This window comes from Trachypithecus francoisi, unplaced genomic scaffold (genome assembly GCF_009764315.1).
Source record: "Trachypithecus francoisi isolate TF-2019V2 unplaced genomic scaffold, Tfra_2.0 Lachesis_group6, whole genome shotgun sequence".
Classification (NCBI taxonomy): Eukaryota; Metazoa; Chordata; class Mammalia; order Primates; family Cercopithecidae; genus Trachypithecus; species Trachypithecus francoisi.
The window spans coordinates 48528403-48543972 of NW_022681471.1; the positions used below are offsets into that span (position 1 = coordinate 48528403).

The 15570-nt window shown below is 41.3% G+C and overlaps 1 protein-coding gene across 1 annotated transcript in view; it reads left to right on the plus strand.

Annotated features, from left to right (window-relative positions):
• The window catches only part of LOC117077919 (ras-related protein Rab-40A-like), a 214764-nt gene that overhangs the window by 110390 nt on the left and 88804 nt on the right, over window positions 1–15570 (plus strand). Inside the window, exon 5 of the mRNA XM_033201477.1 lies at window positions 9262–9326. The gene's annotated coding sequence lies outside the window, so the exon portion shown is untranslated. The remainder of the gene's footprint in view (window positions 1–9261; window positions 9327–15570) is intronic.

Below are 15570 nucleotides of genomic sequence, written 5' to 3' on the forward strand. Positions count from 1 at the left end.
CACAAGAAACTACAAGTGTTTAAGTCCTAGACGGTCATCATCTCTAAAAGGAGACTGTGTTATCCTTTGAGGAGAGTAAGAGTTACATCCCCACTCCTGAATCTACTAGATGCCTCTGCAAAATTGATTTTTTTTTTTTTTACTTGTTTTTTTTTTTTTTATATACTTTAAGTTCTAGGGTACATGTGCATAATGTGCAGGTTGTTACATATGTATACTTATGCCATGTTGGTGTGCTGCACCCATCAACTCGTCAGCACCCATCAATTCATCATTTATATCATGTATAACTCCCCAATGCAATCTCCTCCCTCCTCCCCCCTCCCCATGATAGGCCCCAGTGTGTGATGTTCCCCTTCCCGAGTCCAAGTGATCTCATTGTTCAGTTCCCACCTATGAGTGAGAACATGCGGTGTTTGGTTTTCTCTTCTTGTGATAGTTTGCTAAGAATGATGGTTTCCAGCTGCATCCATGTCCCTACAAAGGATGCAAACTCATCCTTTTTTATGGCTGCATAGTATTCCATGGTGTATATGTGCCACATTTTCTTAATCCAGTCTGTCACAGATGGACATTTGGTTGATTCCAAGTCTTTGCTATTGTGAATAGTGCCGCAATAAACATACGTGTGTATGTGTCTTTGTAGTAGAGTAATTTATAATCCTTTGGTATATACCCAGTAGTGGGATGGCTGTGTCATATGGTACATCTAGTTCTAGATCCTTGAGGAATTGTCATACTGTTTTCCATATGGTTGAACTAGTTTACAATCCCACCAACAGTGTAAAAGTGTTCCTATTTCTCCACATCCTCTCCAACACCTGTTGTTTCCTGACTTCTTAATGATTGCCAAATGTCATGAATGAGATGACGAAATGGCAAGTGACTGATGATGCTCTATTCTTCACAAGATGCCATCAGCTGGAGATGGAAGCCCCAGGAACCAGTGTGGGTTCCTGGGGCTGTCTCTACTTCCTTCACTCCCTGAATTATTTTCTGTGGACTAAGATTTGTACTCTGTTTGTGGCTCTGATGGTGTTGGTGTGTGCTTTCTGGGAAGTAGGAATGGGGAGGAATGCTAGGAAGGTGTCAGCTGTTAGAGAAGCCCTGAGAGGAGGATCCTGATTTAAGAGAGGATTGAAAACCATAGCCCTAAGTCAGGTTAGTCCGGCATGCACGTGATGTCTAATAATAAGGGGGGTGGCACACTTACCCTCCTAAGAGGCACCTGAATTTCCTGTGAGGGGATGTCCCTGCCATGTTTGTGTGCCTTGGAAACTGACTTCTGACACTGTAAGGACAGCATTAGTGTTGTCCTCAGAAGGCTGGGTGGTGGGGTGAGGGTGGGGGAAGATTGCATCCTCAGAGCAACTTTAAAGACCCTGCTGACAGAGACAGAACAGCCTGCTTCAGCTGAGAGAAGGGCAGGAGAGATAACTAGGTGGGCAACAGGGTCTTCTAAGCAGGAACCATACAGTGGTACATGAGGACCATCAACTCTGGCTAAGTGAGATGCTGGCCTGAGATGTTAGAGCACTTTTACATGCTTTCATGAGCTGGAGGTAGAGCACAGGCCTGCTGATTCTCAGCTCTGTGCTCTCATGAATTACTGCAAGCTGCCTTTTCAAAGGAAAGGCAGACTTGGTTCTCACCATCTTGGAGACACAGTTTCCTCATCTCAAAAAAGGAAACTGACACCACTCCTTTTATAGGGCGGTCCTGAAGACGGACTGCTATCCTGTGTGTGCAGAAAACAAACTCTGCAAATATAACCCTATTCACGTTAATGAGACAGACCCTGGGGTCACTGGAAAATGGAAGGCTCAGCCAATGGTGCCGTTTGCTCAGAGCACAGAGTGCTTGCACACAGGGCTAGAAAATGTAGGCTGGGTCCATGGTAGGAGGTGTCTCTGGCAGGGAGAGAAGGTGGGTTGGTTTTGAGGATGTTTTGAAGATATGATTATCTTTATCCACTTTCTTTTTTTTTTTGAGACGGAGTCTCGCTCTATTCGCCCAGGCTGGAGTGCAGTGGCCGGATCTCAGCTCACTGCAAGCTCCGCCTCCGGGTTTACGCCATTCTCCTGCCTCAGCCTCCCGAGTAGCTGAGACTACAGGCGCCCGCCACTCGCCCGGCTAGTTTTTGTATTTTTTAGTAGAGACGGGGTTTCACGGTGTTAGCCAGGATGGTCTCGATCTCCTGACCTCGTGATCCACCCGTCTCGGCCTCCCAAAGTGCTGGGATTACAGGCTTGAGCCACCGCGCCCGGCCTATCCACTTTCTTAATAGTGCCAGCATTACCTGGTAGTGCTCCTCCTTCCAGAGACTGTATTTGTCTCTGAGCCACTGTTGCTATGCAACAGCCTCCTCTGAGCTCAGAGCATGATTCAGCAATACTGGTCTGAGCTGCTACATCCAGAGTCCTGGAGATGAGATGACAGAGAGGGAGTGGGAGAAGGTCTGGGAAGTCTGTACAGGAGTGGAGTTCTTGGGGTCTTGAATGGCCTGCTGTCTGGAAGGGTCCATCTCTGGAGTGAAGACATGTCAGCCAACCCCTGATGAGAGACAGAGTGAGTAAAGGAGATGGCAATGAACAAAATATATGGAGTGGACATAAAATGAAGCTTATGCTTAGCCTTTTAATATACATAGGAATTTTCCAAAAAGAATTGGCAACATATTCTCCAAACTGTTTCATGAATGACTCTAAAGAATAACATCTGTTTGGTCATCTAAAAAATTAGGAGCTTTAATTTTTAAGAAAGGAAAACCAAAATGGTGATAGAGCCCCTTTGCCAATAATTGCAGCTCTAGAATTCTCAGATGGTGACTCAGCAAGAGTGGTAGGAGGGAGTAGGGACCTAGGCTTGATGGTTATCAGCCAGAGCTTCTGGAATTTTCCACACATTATCAGTAATCTTGTGTATTCATCACTATCTGGGATCTCTAAGCCCCAAGATAGGAAGCCCAGTCCCTCTCTCAGATGGAGAGAAAGCTGTACCTGGGAGTGTGTGTTTGGCGTGATAGAGTTTGAGCCCTAAATACACAAACACACACAATGTTGTGTTTCAACCATAGACACACACACACATACAAGTACACCCACACCTACTGTGTCTAGGCATTTATTTCAAACTGCTTCTTCTCCCATGAGCAATATGTTTTGTACATGTTCCAAAAACAGTAGGTGTATGTGTACATGTTTTTGTCAAACCATGTACAATTTAATCTTAATATTATTACCTCAGTGGTTTTCTTGATTATAACGTTTCAAAAAGTAAAGATAAGTATTTATAAAATGAAATATATATATATGGAGAGAGAGAGAGGAAAGAGAAAGTGATAGAAATGATTACTACAGTGAAGCACATTAACATATCCATCTATTCACATAGCTATCTTTTTTTTTGTGAATGCACTTGAAACCTACTCTCTTACCAAATTTACAATGTACATTATATTACTATTAACTATTGTCATCATGCTGTACGTTAGATCTCTAGGCTTATTTATCCTTCATAGCTTCAATTTTATACTTTGGAACAACATCTCTCCTGTTCCCCCCTTCCCCACTCCTGGTAATAACAGCTCTATGCTTCTATGAGCTTGACTATTTTAGATTCTACATGTAAGTGAAATCATGCGTAATTCTTCTTTCTATGTCTAGCTTATTTTACTTAGCATAATGTCCCCCAGCTTCATTCACGCTATCACAAATAGTAGGGTCTCCTTTTTAAAGGCCAAAATAATATTCCATTGTGTGTGTGTGTGTGATTATATATACACACACACACCATATATACATACATAATAATTATATAATATATAAAACACACATGTATATATACATATATGTATATATAATCACACACATATACATACATACATATACATATATATTTTTAATACAATATTCCATTGTCTATACAAAGTCCTTGATATAAAATGGGGTGGTATTTCCATATAACCTATGCACATCCTCCCATATACTTTAATCATCTCTAGATTAGTTATGATACCTAATACAATGTAAGTGCTATATAATAGTTGTTATACTAAATTGGTTTAAAATTTGTATTTTATTATTGTATTGTTTTTATTTTCTTTTCAGAATATTTCAGTCTGAGGTTGGATGCATTCATGTATGCAGAATCCACAGATACAAAAGGCCACTGTACTTACTTAATTCTCACCACAACCTATGAGAAGGATCTATTGTTGCCTGACTTTAGACATAAGGAAACTGAGGTACAGTGAAGACAGAGTTAGCAAGTGCCAAGGCTTAGATTTGAACACAGGCTGTGTGGTTCCCGAGTAAATTCATCTATCTAGCATGTGCTGCTGCCTCTCAAATGATAAGAAAAATCTTACTTTTTGGGCGGTGGCTCACACCTGTAATCCCAGCTACAGGGATCACCTGGTGATCTCAGTGATGGATAACACCAGGTAAGCAAAGTGTGGAGTTTGCCTGATGGTTGCTCCTGGACTGTTTGGTATGTTAATATACTTACAGGAAGCAGTGGCTTACGCCTGTAATCCCAGCACCTTGGGAGGCTGAGGAGGGCGGATCACTTGAGGTCAGGAGTTCGAGACCAGCCTGGCCAACATGGCAAAACCCTATCTCTACTAAAAATACAAAAAGTAGCCGGGCATGGTGACGCACACCTGTAATCCCAGCTGCTACTCAGGATGCTGAGGCAGGAGAATTGCTTGAACCTGAGAGGCGGAGGTTGCAGTGAGCCAAGATTGCACCACTGCACTCCAGCCTGGGCAACAGAGCGAGACTCCATCTAAAAAAATAGGAAAAGAAAAACTTACTTTTTCATCAGGGCACAGCACAATAAAACAGTGGATTAAATTGTATCCCCTCTGATTGGAAATGTGTATATTAAAGCATTTCTATTTGTTCTTGACCCTAAATCTACCTCGCATTTATAGATTTATCTCTTACTTCATCAGTGCAGGTTAGGTTGGGGTGTTCAGTGTAAAGGAGTCCCTCCCAGAAAGCAGAATGGTTATCCTTCATTACCCCAACTTGTACAGGCTTTCCAGACCTTTGCCCACCCCTCTTAGTCTCCAGGACACTGTGAACACAGCAGCCCAGACCCCACTCCGCTGCCCCTCTCCTCTGTCAGTCACCTCCTGCTGGCCCTGCCCCACGTTATGCCTTCCAGCCAGTGACTATCAAGGGGCAGTAGAGCTACTTGGCTCTACTATCATATAGATGCCCCAGAGTATGTTATTGTTGTTGTTTTACAGTCCTCTTTTGCGCTTTTAAGTTTTTTTCAGGCAGAATTTGAATCATTTGAATGATTCCATAAAGGTTCATAAGCTAAGTTTTTAGAGAGGTAGAGTATTTTTTGTTTTTTTGGATACACTTCTTTGCAGAGAAGTTTGATAATGGAGGTGCATTGCTGCCACCTTGTAACAGAAGCCTGAACTGCAGCCTGAACTAGTGTAAGCTGGAAGATGAAAGGGAGGGACTGTGGCCCAAACTTGACAGAACTTTCTGGAAGTCTGGTTGTAAAAGGTGGCATACACAGGCAAAAAAGATACTGAGGGCCTCTAAGCAGGAAGTACAGGTTTTTAGTATGTTAAAGAGAAAGAAGTATGTGAGAGGAACTAAAAGATCATTTTAACATTTATGCGTTGAGACTTGTGGTTAAATAGCTAGAAGCCTATATAAGCAAAAATGGGATCAGACCATTTATGATTTCTGTAACCCACTTTTACTGTTATTGTGATTGCCTTTCTGTATAAATATATTTTTATGATAACATTTGAAATAACTACAACAAAATTTTAGTGTCTTTTTTTAATGACATGGGTATCATCTCATCATGTGGATGCCCTAAAATTTAATTAATTGGTATCCTAATTACAAAATTTAGTTCCCCTACTATTTTTTTCTATTGCAAACAATAATATACTTAACCCTATGCTCATAGAGATGCAAATATCTTTGTGAGCATTTATTTATAAGTTCCTGAAAATGTCATTTCAAACCCTTTGAACTGTAATACTCTTCAAAGTACTATTACTCATTTACATTCCTTATATCACAGTATGAAAATACCTGTTTTTCCACACATTAAAATAATGTGAATCATTAATCTTGTCTGCAAGATATCATTTTTTCATTATTTTTATTATAATTGTTTTTGCTACCTTCTAGAATTCTATCCTATGGATGTGATATTGTCAGTTTTACAACTCTATGTTATTCAGAGTGTTCTGATAGCTCCTATTACTGACAGTCTGTGGATTAAATCTTTTCAGAGTCTTTGCACCACAAAAGAGCACAGTTCTGGGCACAGTTCCTGTAGCTATTTGTACTGCTGAGCAGAATGTGTTCCTCCTAGGAGAATTCTGGTATTGTGATAACAGAACATGATTGTCATATGAGAGAGAGTCTGTGTGTGCTGACAATTACGTTTCCCTCTTCCTTCTGCCCCTTTATGGCCTTATGTTCCATTTGGTCTCTAAATTCAGGCTCTGCAGTGAAGGAAGGGAATTGTCAGGATGACAGGCCTTAACACTGGATCCTCATCAACATCTTCCACTATGTCCTGAAGATAAACTTCTAAAAGAGAATTGTTGGTGCAAAAGGTGTACACCTATGTAACCCTTTGCTAGGTATTGCCGTACTGACACCCATAAAGGTAGTTCCATTTAGGCTCCCCAAGTGGAGTCATGTGGCTGCAGAGGAATGAAGAAACTAGTAATGTTGACATCTAGTCACACAAGGCAGGTGCTGGACTTTGTCATGGATCAACTCTCAAGCCACTACCATAATTGGAGGATGTGGAAATGATCAGAAGTTATCAAATTTTGCACACAAGCAAAACCCTAGGTAGCATGAGGGGAAAGGGGATAGTCACTGTTGGAGGAACACAGGAAAGAGTCGGCAGATTGAAATATAGCAACAGTTGTATACATTCATGTTTATATGAAGCAGGTACATCAAATCAATATCAGAAGACCAGATCAATATCATATTTTTAACAGCTTTCTTGCAGCTAAACCTACAGACAATATAATTTACACATTTAAAGGATATAATTTGATGAATTTTATTAAATGTATAGAGTTGTTCACCCATACCATAATTAAGTTTTAGACATTTTCATCACTCCAAAAAGTCTCATCATGCTTGAATGCAATTAATCCTTGCTTCCACCCCAGGCCTCAAACCACAGATATGCTTGGTGTCTCTGTGGATTTCTTTACTCCAGAAATTTCATGTAAATGCAATTATATAATATTTGGTCTTTTGCATATATCTTCTTCCACTTCACATATGTTTTGAAGGTTCATCTGTATTATGGCATATCCATACTTCATTCCTTTTATTGGCAAAGAATAATCATAATGTATCACATTTCAGACACATTTATCAATTAGTGGACATTTGGGTTGTTTCCAGTTTGGGGCTATTGCAAATAAGGTTGCTACATACATTTGTATACAAGTTTTTATGTAGACAAATGTGTTGATCTTGGGTGTGTACCTAGGAATGGAATTGCTGGGTCATATGATAACTCTATCCATGCGAGGAACTGCCAGGCAATTTTCATGACTGATTGTCTGGAGGAGCGCAGACTTAGTTTTTCTTGTGATTAGACTAGTGTTATAGGTTCTGAGAAAGAATACCACAGAGCTGAAGTGCCCTTCTTGTCACATCATATCTGGGTTTACATAGTGCCTCCATGAAGTCACTGGTGATAATGTTTCATCACTTGGTTAAAGTGGTGTCTGTCAAGTTTCTAATAACTATTTTTTCATTCCCTACTCTGTTCTTTAGAAGGAAGTCATGAAATCAGCCCTGCCCTCAGCAAGTGGGGTGCAGAATTAAGCTTGACCTCAGGGAGAGCAGACAGCTACGTATTTCACTTAGAATTATTTGAAAAAGACAGTTTTCCTCCTCTCACTCATTTCTTATTTATTCAAACTTTTGATTATATTGGTATGGATTCATGTATAACTATGTTAAATGCTGGGATATTTTATTGAACAAATGCATCACAATAGAAACTCCAATATCTTGGTATCTGTGGTGCAGACTGGAACATGAGTGCGGGGAGACTAGAGCACTCAGATTCCTGGCAGCCTCAGGGCACAAAGCTTTAATGAAACTCCAGGTTCTGTTACTGAGCAGGCATTAACAACATAGTTCCCCTGATTACTAACCTCTCCTAACTTCCTATAACCTGACCTAAACTATGGATTTCATAATAGGTTACTTGGATGAAGGTTAAGGTTAAAGGATATACAACTTAGAGTATGATATGATTACAGTTTTAATATTAGTTTTAAAAACATTAATATCGTCTCTCCCAGAAGAAATACCTGTTGTCTGACTGAGCCCCTGTCTGCCATCTTAAAAGACAGTTCACATGGTTTCCATTCGCAGGTCTCTTGGCCCTAGGGGCAGGATTTCACTTCCATCATCATTATCCTCATCATCACCAAGAGGGGTTGTTGAGTGAGCATCCATGAGGGAGTGTAAAATGACTAGTCCCTAAGCCTTGGTGGCTCATCATCCACAGAAGTCTCCGAGTACAGGCAATGTTTCTTAACTTTCTTTCATTATTATGATCCAAAGGAGGCTTTTTAGACACTCATTTTTTTCCTCATTAGCTCCTTCCTGCCTAGAACATGAAATTTTAATAGCACTGATATAGTGTAAACTGTTTGTGTGTTGTGTGGTTCATTGTAGTGCCACAAACCATTGTAACGTCTACCATCCTCCTACCCTCCAGAATCAATTTTCAGCCCCTTGGGGCCAATATCTCCTCTGTTGAGAATGCATGGATATTGTGATGATGGTAAAAGCTGTAATTCATTCCTGTCCTTACTTGATGTGTGACACTGGAATCCTTTCTTAGCCTCTGTCAGCCTGTTGTTGGTCATCTGTAAAAGGAACTCAAAATGTCTTCCTCACAGAACTGTTCTGTGGGGTAAATTGGAAATCCTGTACAGAGCAGATGACACCTAGTAGGACTTCAACAAATGTTTGTCCTGGCCCACCTTTTCCTTCCCTCTCAGAGAAATGATGACTGTTACCTAATCCAAACAGCATAACTGCCACAAAGACCACCAGGAAATGGAGCAGGAAGAAATAGAACATGATGAATGAAGCACCAGGGCCATTTCTGTGTTGCAGGAGAACTTTGCTGAAGGATTGAGGGAGACTGAAGAAGCTAATTGAACCATTTTCTTTAATTCCTTGTCATTTTCTGCTGCTTTGTTTGTTCTTCTAGATTGATACTGGAAAAGCAGTTTCCCATTGAGTCTCAAATGAAGAGAGAGTGCAGATGAAGAGGAGGTAGGAGTCACAAGCCCTTGACCCTCATACTAAACCATTACCACCTACAGTACCTTGCAGTGGGATTTCATCTGCACCATCAGCTTCTTCAAGAGAGAGAGGTTGTTGAGTGAGTACACACAAGGGAACAATCCTAGCAACATAAAAAACTACAAGTGTTAAAGTCCTAGACAGTCATCATCTCTAAAAGGAGACCAGGTGTTGTCCTTTGAGGAGACTAAGAGTTGCATCCCCACTCCTGATCATTACTAGATGCCTCTGCAAAATTGATTTTCCATCAGTGAGTCTGAGTTGGTCATCTGTAAACTAGAAATAATGATGCCTTCCTCACAGACATCTTGTGAGAGAATTGCACAAGGCATACAATTGTTTCCATACTTTTAGCTAAGTTAGTGCTGTTATCCAGCTTTTCATTCTCTAAAGATAATGTTTCTGAGATTTCTCTAATAAGATGACCTTGGGATTGTTTTGATATGACTAGACATGTTGTGACCATGCTTGTATACCTTTTCTGGTGCAACACACATGCTTCTCTCTATAGTCTGTGATTAAGAGAGTAGCAGCTGATGGGGGCCTCATTTTGTTTTCTCATAGATGTTTCCAAATGTCTCTGCAAAGAGGTTGTACCAGTTTGTTCTTCCCCATTAGTGTATGAAGCTCTTTACGCCTACCTTTTCCATTTAAATGGGATGTAGTGTAAACACACACTATCAATCATCAGGGTTTATTTCTAAACTCAGTAATTATTCTATGATATATTCTGAGGCATAAATGTAAACTATGTCATTTATTTAAAAATGTAATAGAAAAAAATGAAAAGGAATCTAACATAATGCCAGGATATCAGATCAGCAAATACTTAAAAAGTCTTGTGAAACTTATCATTTGTTCAGATCTCTAAAGCAGGTGCTCTCTTATAGTTGGTTGGGATACATATTAATAAAAAAGATTATACAGTTCAATCAGACAGTACAGCAATGTTAAATTTTCATGCTTTTTGAGGGAACAGTTACACTTTTGGGAATTTAGCCTCCTGATATACCAGGAAGAGCTCTGGCAGTCATCACTCATCTGTCCACATGACTCAGGAAGCTGCCCATTTTCCTAGCTGACTCAGAGCCTTCAAGTCCCCTCTTCCTGAGGCATTGTTTTACAATGTAGGTTTTACTATTATTTAGAATAGTGAGGCCAAGGGATCAGGATACAACTGCCATTAAGGAGATAGTTTGTTACTCGAAATTTCCAAGAGGAGGCACTCTCCATTCCACATAAGTCCACTCAGAGTCCACCAATTTAGGCGGGAGGTAAACGCCGCAAAAGCCTTTATTGTGGTTTTCTGTGGTAAATGACAGACAAGGCAGGGTAATTAGGCTTAGGACTGACTACTTGGAATAATTTCAGCAGGTTCTGTGGTGCAGGGGCTGTCCTAAGTTGTCTGGAATTGTTACCGGAAAGAGGTCCTGATCCAGACCCCAAGAGAAGGTTCTTGGATCTCACTCAGGAAAGAATTTGGGGCAAGTCCATAGAGTAAAGTGAAAGCAAGTTTATTAAGAAAGTAAAAAAATAAAACAGTGGCTACTCCATAGGCAGAGCAGCCCCGAGGGCTGCTGGTTGCCCATTTTTATGGGTATTTCTTGATTATATGCTAAACACTGGGGTGGATTATTCATGAGTTTTCCAGAAAGGTGTGGGCAGTTCCCAGAACTGAAGGTTTCTCCTCATTTCAGACCATATAGGATAACTTCCTAATGTTGTCATAGCATTTGTAAACTGGCATGGTGCTGGTGGGAGTGTCTTTTAGCATGCTAATGCATTATAACTAGCACATAATGAGCAGTGTGGACGACCAGAGGTCACTTTCATAGCCATTTTGGTTTTGTTGGGTTTTAGCTGGCTTTTTTACTGCAACCTGTTTTATCAGCAAGGTCTTTATGACCTCCTATCTCATCCTGTGACTAAGAATGCCTTGACCTTCTGGGAATACAGCCTAGTAGGTCTCAGTCTTATTTTACTTAGCCCCTATTCAAAATAGAGTTTCTCTGGTTCAAATGCCTCTGACAGAATCAGGCTCTGGTATGATTAGGGGAGGGTACTATTGGCCAGGAATGTAAGAGCCCAGTAGAGGAGGTGTGAGTGTGTATGTGTAGTTGCTCTGGATTAGTTAGTTTGAATATAAAATGTGTGCTCCTTAGGTGAGTTTTTTGTTAGGACTGGGAATTAGCTAACTCTGGAAGGAGCAGTCCCTCCCCAGTTAGCAAGGCCTCAGATGCCAGAGCATCAAGCATATAAGAAATAGAAAAAAAATGCCACCACTGTTATCTATCCTTTGATCCAAATAGAAAAATCTGCCCCATGCTGGATACCCTCTCTAGGTGGACCATCCAGGAGCCACTCCAAGCTTTGATATGGAGCAGTTCTCAGGTTCCTGCTCCTAGAGCGACCTGTAGACCTGTGATGTCATTCCTGTTTGGGAGAAATCTCTCTTCCTCTCCCTTCTCTGTGTCCTCAGAGGTCCTCCCTTTCCCAGAAGATAATAAGCAGCCCAATCCTTTCCTTAAGTTTTCATAAAAGATGGAAGAAATACTGGCTTCATGTGTGAAGCTTCTGCTTCTAGCTCTGGCACAAACCATTCCTGAAGCAAGGGGAAGGGTCACCAAACTTGGATCCTTTCTGGAAATGCCACCAGCACCCCAGGGTGCCCACATTGACAGATTCTATTCCTGTCTCTAGCAGTAGGCCTGGTGAGCAATGTCTTTGCCATCCTTCTCTGGTAAGGAATATGTGCTTTGTAGTCACATCCATCTGTGGAGAGAGAATAGCAATACGTCACTAGCAGGGCTGTTGTGTGGGTTAATTCCAACTACTAACGTGAAGAATGTAGCACTAGGCTTGGCTAAAAATCGGCTTCGTAAATATTAGCTATCTTTCCTCTTTGGGGCAAAAGTTCATATGACTCCTAACCTGCCCCCTCACCCAAGCTTCCTTAACCAAATTGCAGGTCAGAATCACTTTGGGATCCCTTTCTAAACCCTCACTTGAAACTCTTTTGTTGGTGAAATAGGACTTCTGTATTAAAGGCCATTCAAGTTATGAAGTTGTAATAATGTGGGCCTCAAAAAATATGTACACCAATTTGGCACCAACATGTATCCAAGTGTTCATTGCCCCTTTATTCCACAAACACCAGGTGTTACCAGCTTTTGTCTTTTTTTTTTTTTTTTTTTTTTTTTTGACAATCTGATCTGCTTGTTTTCGCCAGACCTTTCCATTGGAAGAATCATGTCAGATGGTCATTAAACTTACGGATTCATAGGGTCACCCCTTAGACTTTCCAGATTTAAAACAAAACGAAACAGTATGACTAATTGAATTTGAACTTCAGATAAACAAAATTATATACATTAAAACATTCAGATTTACCTAGATGTACTGTGTTTCATCTTTCTATGCTTCCCATGGAAGACTCTGTATTGAACCAAGGTGCTCTACACAGTAGCCCCTGCTGAGCTGCCAACAGATGCCAGCATCGGTCATCCATGTCAGTGAGCTTTTTTGGAAGTCCCGGGATGCATTTGTCTGTATTCAGATGATTGCAGTCCCTGGTGATAGATACCACATTGAGCAGAAATCATCCAGCGGAGCCTAGTGAACACACAAAATCCTGAGAGATAATAAATGGCTATTGTTTGGGACATTTTGTTAAGTAGAAATGAATATCCAAAACATGTGGATTTGGTGAACTTTCCCTCTTTTTCTCTAATCTATTATACTAGAATTTGTAGAGATTCTGTTAGCCTTAAAGCCTTGGTAGGACTTTGTTATAAATTTTGCCATAATCTGCATATGAGTTTATGTGTGGGTATTGAATTATGAACATTTCCTCAATTCCTTCTTGAAGTGATTTTTCAAGGGAAAATTTCACAATATATGATTTTCAACCCGCTCTTGGAATTTAGAACCTAATTCAAAACCCCCTCCATAAAAGGAGCTTCCACTGCAATTACTCATTTTAAGGAATTCAGAGGCTGTTACTACATGCTACTCCCAAGCCATATGGAAAATCATATCTTCAGCAGGTTGCTTGATGAATATGCTATTGAGACAAGGGATATCTATCACTTGTGAACTGTTTTTCAAAGAAGATGTCCTGAGATACTTTCTCCTGCTATAGGGATAGCCCTTGGCAAGGAGATCACTTTCCTTGGGTTCACATAGTCAGGGCTCCTTCAGGAGACAGCATGCGGTTAACTGTTCATTGCACTCCTTGACCTTTGTGACTGTCCCAATGCAGCACTGCTAGATGGACTAATCTGTCCAGTTATAGGGTTCATTCATAGAAAGCCCATGTGACAGGCCGGGCGCGGTGGCTCAAGCCTGTAATCCCAGCACTTTGGGAGGCCGAGACGGGAGGATCACAAGGTCAGGAGATCCAGACCATCCTGGCTAACACGGTGAAACCCCGTCTCTACTAAAAAATACAAAAAAAAAAAAACTAGCCGGGCGAGGTGGCGGGCGCCTGTAGTCCCAGCTAATGTAGTCCCAGCTACTCGGGAGGCTGAGGCAGGAGAATGGCGTAAACCCCGGGAGGCGGAGCTTGCAGTGAGCTGAGAACCGGCCACTGCACTCCAGCCTGGGCGACAGAGCGAGACTCCGTCTCAAAAAAAAAAAAAAAAAAGAAAGCCCATGTGACAGTAAATCTAAGTCATATTCTCCAATATCACTTTTATGAGGAATAAGGTAAATGTATTATGCTTATTAGTTTTTTGTGATTTTTTTTAAGTTGGTTTAGAGTTCAGACTAAGAGCAGGAAGGTATTTTGGGGGCTTCTTAAACACGAAAGCATTGTAAAGCAAGACCGTAGAAAGAGTTGAGGAGCCAGTGAGGCACAGAAAGGGGAGTAGAGCTGTAGGCATGTTGTAAGACCCATCCCTGAGGACAGAGCAGAATGATTGCCCAGAAGGGCAGCTTACTATTTAGAGTTTTGATGGGAGAGGACCTGGGTTGAACAACCCATTTCTCCTTTCAGATTTAGATTTACCAATCAGTTAAGTCATTCCTGTGATAAAGAAGGAGTGAGTGAGTGTGTAGAGAGGCTACGTGTTTTTTTTTTTTTTTTTTTTTTTTTTTATGGATGTCTCTCCACATGGAAAAAGTATCAAAAATGTAAGATAAAAATTTTCCAGGGTAACCCACTGTATTATTGAATTGACTAGATGTCTGCCTACTAAATGATTATATTATTATAGGCCTGCTTCCATGAAATAAATTTGAGATTCCTTAAATGACATTTTATGGTATTTTAGATCATTTTAATCATAAATATGATTATAGATAGTCTCTAGTTTTCCGCCACAGATGACTAACCACTTAGCATGATGTGTGAGTTTTGCAAGTTCACTCTCAGAGGGCTAGTTCATCACCAAGAGCGCTGGGGTACCTCCTGGGTCTCTGAATACTGGTGATACTCCTCTACTGTCACTTTTAAACAAATAAATTTTTGACCACAGGGACCTGCTTTCTTCTACCAAACTGGGCAGAGTTCCCCCTATTGCCTGGGTCCCAGCCTAGTTCCTCTAGTGAGTATGTTTTTGCAGGTGGTGGTCTAAAGTGTGAAGGTATTTTGCTTTCAGCTATAGGCAAAGGAACTATGCAAAGGCTTGTGAGATATAGAGGACAAGTCAACGCATCACAGTTGCCATGGAAACCTGAAGTTATTATGGGGCTTCTGCATCTTTTAATAGAGCAGAAGACCTAGAAGAATATGGCTATGAGAGCAAGGTCCTACCTTCAGGTGTCTGGGACTCAGCTGAGGGTGTGGGTGCCCCATGGTGGGGGCTGAACTGCCCTGGGATCAATGAGAGAGATATAGGGCTGTTTCTCACACCAGTGAGTGTTGCGTATTGCTCCAGGGTGTCCTGTAGCTACTTTCCACGTAAAGGCCAGACGTGGGAGGATGAGACTGATAATGACTCTCTTTGACCTCAGCTTCCCCCTCTGTAAAATGGGGATAAGAATGCTCACATATGGCCAGGCACGGTGGCTCACGCCTGTAATCCCAGCACTTTGGGAGGCCGAGGCGGGAGGATCACAAGGTCAGGAGATCAAGACCATCCTGGCTAACACAGTGAAACCCCGTCTCTGCTAAAAATAGAAAAAAAATAGCCAGGCGTGGTGGTGGGTGCCTGTAGTCCCAGCCACTCAGGAGGCTGAGGCAGGAGAATGGTGTGAATCCAGGAGGCGGAGC